The sequence below is a fragment of the Sarcophilus harrisii genome, chromosome 3 (genome assembly GCF_902635505.1).
Source record: "Sarcophilus harrisii chromosome 3, mSarHar1.11, whole genome shotgun sequence".
NCBI classification, from domain to species: domain Eukaryota; kingdom Metazoa; phylum Chordata; class Mammalia; order Dasyuromorphia; family Dasyuridae; genus Sarcophilus; species Sarcophilus harrisii.
The window spans coordinates 172,191,284-172,200,946 of record NC_045428.1 but is presented as its reverse complement, the minus strand read 5'-3'; positions in this window follow the sequence as shown (position 1 = coordinate 172,200,946).

The window sequence follows — 9,663 nt, the reverse complement described above, 5'->3', positions numbered from 1 at the left end:
ATTGGAGAGCGTTTTTCCCCTAATGGATAGCTTGGTGAAGGCCAAAAAAATGTTTCTACTGGCTTGCCTCTGGGATTAGAAACAGGCTTGAGGATGTTTGAAACCACCCAGAAGGAGAAAGGTTGTGTCCCCTTTCTTCTGCAAGGAGCTATAAGAAGAGGTGTAAGAGTCAGGGAACTGGGGAATTAAAGGTGCCATGGTCAGGGGCAAATGGACAGCAGCACAAGCAGCTGAATCTGCAAGCCTGTTTCCTTTGCATATTTAAGAGGAGATTTTTTTTTTTCTTTCAAAAGTCCCCTTATCTTCCATATAGCCCCGTGAGTGTGCAAAATATGAAGAGCATATTTGGAGTCTGTAAAGATGCTCACTCTCATTCCTTTCCCCAGTTCCAAGAAAACTGGACCCATCTGCAAACTATTCACCATCTGGGTTGTTAAGTCACCCAAATGAGTGTTGTCAGGAAGCAGAGTGGCAGGGTTGAGAGTATGGCACACTAGGAGAGTCAAGTTGGGGGTGTCCAGTAGGAGAACCTGATTTCTGGTAAGCCTCCTCCTAGCAAGCCCTTTAGCTTCCAAAATGCTCTGATGAGCTTAGAGGCTTCCTCAGTTAGAAGGGATGTGGCAGCTAGCTCTAAGGCAAGTAGTGGAGACCCCTAGGATCTGGTCCTGCCTGCCAACAATGTACAGTATAAAAGGCTTTAGGTAGGGTTAAGGCTGGGCAAGAGATTAGTTAGCTTTCAGGCTCTTAACAAACTGATAAGACTGTGTGGACCTTTAAACAAAGAACTTCATAGCCTTGCATGGGGAGAAGGGAGGTTGGAAGTTAAGAATTTATATGGCTACAGCCAGAGAAGCCTCTCTGCAGATCAAGATACCACTTAACTCATACTGGGCTATGTTTATAGTGGGGGGATTATGTTCCCCTGGATTTGCCCCTTCAAGGACAAAAAGAAATTGTGAGTCTTTATGCAATGGTATGCCAAAGAAAGCATCTCTAAGATCTCAGGTAGAAAACCATTGTGTCCCCTGGGATTCTGGTACTGGGTTCATGGCTTCTACTGACCATCTGCTCTGATTATAGAAATTTGCTGTAAGAGAAAAAACCAGGAACATGATTATAATAGCATCAAAGCAGGTCCTTTAGCCCTCAACCTGAGAGCACATACATCACAGGATAAAGCATCCTTAGATCTGTTTGACAGCTGATCATGCAGTAATAATTCCACCTCATAGCCAGACTTAGGAATAATCAGGTGGGAAACAAAGAAACAGAACTGGGAAACTGAGTCAGAAGGATCCCATTTTAAGCAGAAGAAGCATGATAAGACATCCACCTAGAAACTTATGGCATTTGTCTTGAAGGGTGGGCTACTGACTTAATGATCAAGCAATCAAACTCAGAGTTCAAAAGAATATCAGTCACAGTCCCAAGAGATTTTATCTCTAATAGCAAATTCTACCAATCACGTCTTAAAACTAAATATTTTAAAAGTTTACCAGGACTTAAACCCATAGGAGATTTTGTTTCACATGTTTTATATGTTTAAAACTCAACCTGGTGCAAAGGATCAATCAATAAACAAGCTTATAAATTTTTAGTAAATGCATTTCTTGTTTAGAAACTATAAATCTTAAATAGGCTCATTTCTCAGGGCTTACCTTGCTTACCCTGATAGTTTCAAGAAAACCGGCAAGCTTATAAATTAAGGGGAGTTGACATAGATCCTAGGGAAAGGGCTGAGCTTGCTGCTGCCCGCTCCAACTATTCTTAGTGTTTTCCTGGGCTATGATGTTTGGGTACCTCCTCCCCTAGTCTGTGAAGGGGAAAAGTGTTGCACACTTCATACCTGGAGGTAAACTGATAAGGCTTAACATGATGACAATAACTCCAAATAATTTATAACTTTAGAATTTTCCTAAGTAATAGCCAAATAGTCTTATCTATAGTTCAGAAGAAGGATGGATTTATTTTCTTTTATATTCAATATTTTTATTTTCCTCGGTAACATGTAAAATGATTTTTTGACATTTGTTTTTAGAACTTTGAGTTCCAGATTCTCTCCCTCCCGCCCCACTCCCTCCCTTCCCTTAGGAAGGTACATGCAAAGTTATGCAAAACATTTCAATAGAAGTCACATTGTGAAAGAAAACATAAATCTCCCCGCCCCCCCAATAACTTTCAAGAAAAATAAGTTTTAAAAAAGTGTATGCATCAATCTGTATTCAGACACAATCAGTTCTTTCTCTGAGTATGGAGAGAATTTTTCATCATAAATCCTTCAGTCTTGGATCATTGTATTGCTGACATTAGCAAAGTCATTCATAGCTGACCATCCCACAATATTGCTATTACTTTGTACGTAGTACATTTCACTTTGAGTTCATGAAGGACTTTAAGGTTTTTCTCAGAGCATCCCACTTATAATTTTCCATAGAATAATACTATTTCATCATAATCACATACCACAATTTATTCAGCCATTCCCCAATTGATGGACATCCCTTCAATTTCCAATTCTTTGCCTTGAGAAGATAGCTGCTATAAATATTTCTGTAATACATACATAGGTCCTTTTCCTTTCCCCCCAAAAAATCTCTTTTGGGATTCATGCCTAGTAGCAGTTTTGTTAGGTCAAGGAATATGCATGATTTTGTAGCCCTTTGGGCATAGTTCATATCTTTTGATCATTAATTTGACTCAGTTTCCTGTACATTTGAGAAATGAGGCTTTCATTAGAGAAACTTGCTTCAAAATTATTTTCCCAGTAACTATTGCTAATTGTATTTGCTCTCTGTTTATTCTATTCTTTCTCTCCTGTCATCTTGATTTTCTTCAAAAGTGTTTTGCTACCGACCACTCCTTCCCTCAATATGCCCTCTCTTCTATCACCCTCTCCCCTTCCCATATGCCCTTCTCCTCCTTTCTTTCTAGGTAAGATAGATTTTTATAACCATATTGAGTGTGTATGTTATTTCCTCTTTGAGTCAGTTCTTTTTAAGAGTAAAATTCTCGCAGTCCCCTTCCTCTCTATCTTTTCCCCTCCACTGTAAAAATCTTTTTCTTGCTTTTTTTTTTGTAGCAGATAATTTATGCCATTCCACCTCTCCCTTTCATATTCTCCTATTATATTCCTTTCTCACCCCTTGATTTATTTTTTTAGATATTATCCCTTCATATTCAACTCATATCTTCCCTTTGTATATATATATATATATATATATATATATATATGTACACACACACATATGTATATATTCCTTCTAAATGCCATAATAATGAGAAATTTCTATTGAGTTACAAGTATCATTTTCCCATGTAGGAATGTAAACAGATAAACCTTATGAAGTCCCTTATGATATCCCTTTTCTGATTACTTCAAGCTTCTTTTGAGTCCTGTATTTGAAAACCAAATTTTCTATTCAACACTAGTCTTTTCATCATAAATACTTGAAAGTCCTATATTTCATTGAATATCACCTTTTCCTCTGAAGGATTATGCTCATTTTTGCTGGATAGGTAATTTTTGGTTGTAACCCTAACTCCATTGCTCTCTGGAATATCGTATTCCAAGACCTCTGACTTTAAAATGTTGAAGTTGCTAAATCTTGTATTATCCTGTCTGTGGCTCCACTATATTTGAATTATTTCTTTCTGAATGCTTGCAATATTTTTCTTTGACCTGGGAGTTCCAGAATTTGGCTATAATATTTCTAGGAGATTACTTTCAGGAGGTGATCAGTAGATTCTTTCCATTTCTATTTAGCTTTCCAGGTCTAGACTATCAGGACAGTTTTTCTTGATAATTTCTTGAAAAACGATGTCTAGGCTCTTTTTATTTATTTATTTTTTGATCATGTTTTTAGGTAGACCAATAATTTTAAAATTATTTCTCTTGGATCTATTTTCTAGGTCAGTTATTTTTCCAATAAGGTATTTCATATTGATTTTTTCATCGTTTTGATTTTGTTTTATTATTTCTTGATTTCTCATAATGACATTAATTTCCATTTGCTCAATTTTAATTTTCAAGAAATTATTTTCCTCTGTGAGCTTTTGAACTTTCTTCCCCATTTGGCTTTTTAAGATATTCTTCTCCTCATTAATCTTTTGTATTTCCTTTCATACTACTCTCAATTCTCTTCCCAATTTTTGCTCTATCTTTCTTATTTGATTTTCAAAATCCTTTTTGAGCTTGTCTATGGTCTGAGACCATATTTTTTTTGGAGACTTTGGATGTAGGAGCTTTGACTCTTTGTATATTCTTCTGAATGTATGTTTTGATCTTTGTTACTATGATAGTAACTTTCCAACATCAGAATCTTCTTCTGTTGTCTACTCATACTCCCAGCTTATTATTTGGCTTTTAACTCTTTATGGAAGTAGGACTCCATTTCCAGGATGAAAGGTTCCCTGTCCCCAGCTTCAAAGGTTTTGTGCAGCTGTTTTTGGAAATCCTTCTAAGGATCTGATGACAAGCATTCCTTTCAGCCCTGAGCTATGAGGAGTGTTTTCACTCCATTGTGGCTATAAGTTCTAATGTCCTAAAATGACAAGAGTTTTTCCTAGAGCTAGTAAAGAGAGTGTCTGTGAGCTGAGGCCCTATGGAAGCTGCTACCTTCACCACCACCCATGCTCACTCACTTGCTGGTTTCCCAAACCCTTCACCCTACTGACAAATCTCTCCTGTTGACCGTTTAAACTATCTTCAGTTGGAAAATGTTCCTCTTTGTCTTTTTGTGTTCTGATATGCTAAAACTTGTTGAGAGTCATTAGTTTGAAGAATTTGGAGTGATTTGGAGGAGAGCTCTGTCTCCAGATGGGTGGGTTTTCAAGGAAAGATAATGGAAATTTGTTTTGATTGGCTACACATATTTGTAAAGGGGTGTGTGTGTGTGTGTGTGTGTGTGTGTGTGTGTGTCTAGAGGAATTTGAAAGAGGAGGGTCAAGAAGGTAGATTTTTGTTGATTAAAAATATATATTTGTATGTATGTGTGTGTGTGTATATATATATATATATATATATATATATATATATATCACATGTATACCTGTACACATATATACATATATTTAAAAGAAAAATAATGAGTTCTTTTTTATGCTGAGTTTGAGAAGCCTAGAAGATATCCAATCTGAAATATCCAATAAAAATAGCCTGGGAGAAAGATTAGAGCTGGATATTTAAATCTGATAATCATCTGCCCAACCCAGATGTTATCAAATAAAAGCATATAGAGAGTTGTATTATTTATACTTCAGAAACCCATGTTGTCTCTTAGAGATCTGTGGTGTTTTTCTTCTTTATAATATAATAGTTCTCTCTGGGAGAAGGTTTCTCGGGGAGGTTTTCTGGAGATAGCCTTCATTTCAGTTAAAATCAATAATTACTCCAAATGCAGCCAGGTGATAAAAGTTTTGATCTTTTATTGTCTCCAATGTAGCCTGGTTAGTTTTCTTAGAGGCCTATCTTTCTGCTTGGTTCCAAGAGCTCTTGCAGCTTGTCCTTTGCTTCTGCTTTCTTCTGCCTCCAGCCAGAACCAAGGTGGAAGTTGCAATGAATCTCTCTTGCCTCCGAGAGAGGGCTTGTAGGCTTCCTCCCAAAGTGCTCCTCTCTGGCCCCTGGGAATGTTCCCAAGTAACTCCTTTGACTGGCTCCCTGAAGCTCTATTTAAGCTCCTTCTCCGAGAGTGGGATTGTGGGATATGTCCCAGGTGCTCTCTGGCCCTAAGAGCTTCAAGGGAGGTGTGAATTCACAAAGTTACAAAGTTAACTTTTGTGAATTTCCCAAACGTGTGAACACCAATGAGTACTTAAATATTTCTTGCTTATATGAGCTCTCTAAAGGTGTGAACACAAGCATTGTTTCTATCAGTTGTACTTAGTACCTTGTTTCTTCTGGCCCATAACATCTCCTCGTAGGATCAGATTAATCATACTGAACCATGCTAAATTAGATAATTATTGTCTCTATCAACTCTAATGACAACAATTTGTAAAGATTCCAACAGAGATCATTGTTTCATTTAATACATATTTGCAAAAAAACCTCCCTGACTGGGGTGAAGGGGGAATTATTGGAGTTGCATCAGAAAGAACCAGACCATTAGCATCTCATCAGTGGCTAAAATCAAGCTGAGGGTTATGCTTAGTTTCTCATCAGTAAAATGGAAATGATAATAATACCTATCCTTCCTTATTCACAGGGGTGTTGTAAAGAAAAATTTTGTGTTTTTAAAAATATAATTAAAATTTTATTTCTCATTTCTGAATTTTTTCCCTCCCTCCTGCTCTTCTTTTGCTTATTGTATTATTCTGCAAATAATAATACCAACTATGTAAAAAAGTCATGCAAGACATAATTCTACATTAGCAATGTTGCAAAAGGGAAAACAAAACAAAACAAAACAAGAAAAATGAAGTGAAAGAAATATGTTTCCATCTGTCCTCAAGATTCCATCAATTCTCTCTCTGGAAGTGGATAACATTTTTTATCATGAGTCCCTTGGAATTGTTAAGGATTATTTTATTTCTCAGCCTTTCACACTGATTATCATTATGTTATTGTTCTTACTGTGTACATTGTTTTAGTTCTACATATTTCACTTTCATCAGTTTATATAAATCTTCCCAAGTTTTTCTGAAATCATCCACTTCATCAGAAGGAAATGCTTTGTAAATCTTTGTTAAAACCATTGCAATATATGTCAGTTTTTAATATAGTTTCAAATATTACTTTTAGAATAACCTGATTTTGATTGTGCGATCTTTTTTTCATAGATAGGGAGAAAAAAAGCAGAGAATGAATTTTGACTGAATTGAGTAGAAACTGCAAATAGTAATTTTGATTGCTCACATCTGCAAGCCCTAACATAATGCCTCTTCTGAAAGTAAAAAGCACAGGCCAGTCAGCTGGGTGCTGCAATCAGGGAAATATGTTAGCCATTTCTTGGCTAAGTCCAGTTCCATTAATGGCAATTGATTGAATGACAAATGAAACTGATTATCTCCTCTTCTCTGAATAGAGGCCATCCTTTTCTGAATAGAGTTGCCTTGTTCAGCTGATAGAAAAATTGATGTGAAATCATAAACAGGGAGATAGAAATCTCAGAGATATTTGACTGGGAAATCTTTTTGAAAAGGGTGGTGGAATCTAAAGCTTAGTGGCAGCCCTTGATTTCCTTGAAGAGGGAGGACAGTTACAGGCAAGGGAAATAGGATGAGGGTGAAAAGAATTTCTCATCTATTCATGAGCAAAATCATTAGCATTTTATTTACAGAAGATGTGCAGGACTCCTTTGTGACCCTAGCTTGTGTCTTAGGACTTTTATACTATTTATTGAGAATATGAATTTGTGGAGTCCATTCAATTTTCCAAAACTACTTCATCTTTACTGTCCTTTCTAGTGAAATGGTACCCAGGATCAGAGTATGTGCTTTAAAGATTTGAATTTCATGAGCAGAACCAGGAGATCACTATATACTTCAACAAGGATACTCTATGAGGATGTATTCTGATGAAAGTGGATTTCTTTGACAAAGAGAAGATTTAACTTAGTTTCAATTGATCAAGGATGGACAGAAGCAGCTCCACCCAAAGCAAAAACACTGGGAATTGAATGTAAACTGTTTGCATTTTTGTTTTTCTTCCCAGGTTATTTATACCTTTTGAATCCAATTCTTCCTGAGCAACAAGAGAACTGTTCGGTTCTGCACACATATATTGTATCTAGGATATACTGTGACCTATTTAACATGTATAGGACTGCTTGCCATCTGGGGGAGGGGGTGGAAGGAAGGAGGGAAAAAATCGGAACAGAAGTGAGTGCAAGGGATAATGTTGTAAAAAATTACCCTGGGATGGGTTCTGTCAATAAAACAAACAAACAAACAAAAAAGATTTGAATTTCAGTTGAATTCCTGCCTTAGTTGGTGAGTGCCTTGAATGGACCACTATATCTAGGCCAGCTCCAGTCATCCTTAATTTAACTTGCTAGTGAACTTCTCGCCACTAGTGAAACTTCCAATCTCCTCGCCTCCACTGCTTTCCTGGGGCTCCTGCTCCCCATTCTCCTGTTCTCCCTCTGTCTTCGTGGGGAATCATACGGGTGCTCTGTACCAAAAATATAAATGTTAGTTGCTAATGCTGCGGTTAGTGACAGTGCAGAGAGTTGTGGGAATCCCTTTTTTGGTCGGAGGTGCAGGTCCAACATGAAAGAATTCACGATCCCAAAATATTAGAGGCAAAAAGGAAGTTTTATTGGCACTGAGAAGTCAGCTTTGTTAGCAAGACTGACTTCTTCAGCATCAAGGTCCTGGCAGAGAAATAACAAGAGGTTTTCACTAAGAAAAGGGTATCTTCACAGAAGGCAGGAGTCCTGGAAGGCAGCTGTGCCCAAAAGGAGAGGTCCCTTGACAAAGCATACTACTTAGGGGTTCTGCAAGAAAATGAGTTTAAAAATTGCCTTTTTTACACCAAATCTGAGACTGGGGTTTCAATTGAATGAGATTCCTTTTATGTTGTCACTGCCCCCAGGCCTAGATTTCCAGTGAATTTAAGTTCCTGCTACTAGGAGTGGTCCTGGACTAATTTTCAACTCAATAGAGGGAGCAGCTAGTCACCACCAAGATAATTGATCTTGATTACCTGAGGAGGGCCTCTCCCAGAGGAGAGTTTCTCAGAGTTCACCCCTATGGCTTCCCCCCCATAGTCAGGGAGGACAGTTTCAGGGTTCACACTCCCCCCACTAATACTTAGCAAGGTATCTTGGAATTTGGCAACTAGATTTCCCCCCCATATTTATTTATTCTATTACTTTTAAAATAATTGAGACAATTATTTGGTTTCATGTAATTTTCATTTATGAATTTTTTTGAAATATAAACCCTGGAAAATCAGGCTATGATAAAGCCCATTGTGATTTAATTGGAGCTACTGGTCTATACCTTTAAATCCAAATCATTCTGGCTCTCACTGATTGGGCAATAATAGGTCTTATTTGCTCACTGTTTAGGTTTTGATGGCTCAGAGTGAGTATGAGGAGCAATTTTTTTCCGATTCTAGCCAGAAACTCTGAGGACCTTTCCCTCCCAGAATAATTCTTTTTATGAAGGGAAGCTAGGCCATCTTTTGCCTCAATTCCTACCCAATCTTTGGTTGCTGAATGGATGTTGCCCCCGACAAAGTGAGTCCTTGGAAAAACTGAACTTACTTAAAAAGACAAGATCTCCCATTGTATCCAGGACCATCACCAGTGGACTGTCATACTGACTCAAGACTCGATACTGGACTCCAACAACTTTGGAGAAGAGAATGAGGCTGAATACTGCACAGTCTATGCCCTGTCAGAATGTTAAATTTTCCTATTTAACTGATGGAATGTTAAATCAGTTGTTAAATTTAACAACTGATTAAATTGTTAATGATGTTAAACAATTAACATTTGTTTAATGTTTAATTAACATTAAAAATTTGACTTGCCTGTGGTACACTTGGAAAAACACATGTTTGGTGAAAACTTGAGAAATGACATCATTGTTATAATAAAGTAGTTGAAAGACCATCATGTACAAGAAAGATTAGACTTATTCTGAGAACCCAAAATACAGAACTAGGAACAATAGGTGGAAATTATAAGGGAAGCAAATTTTGACTCAATATAAGGA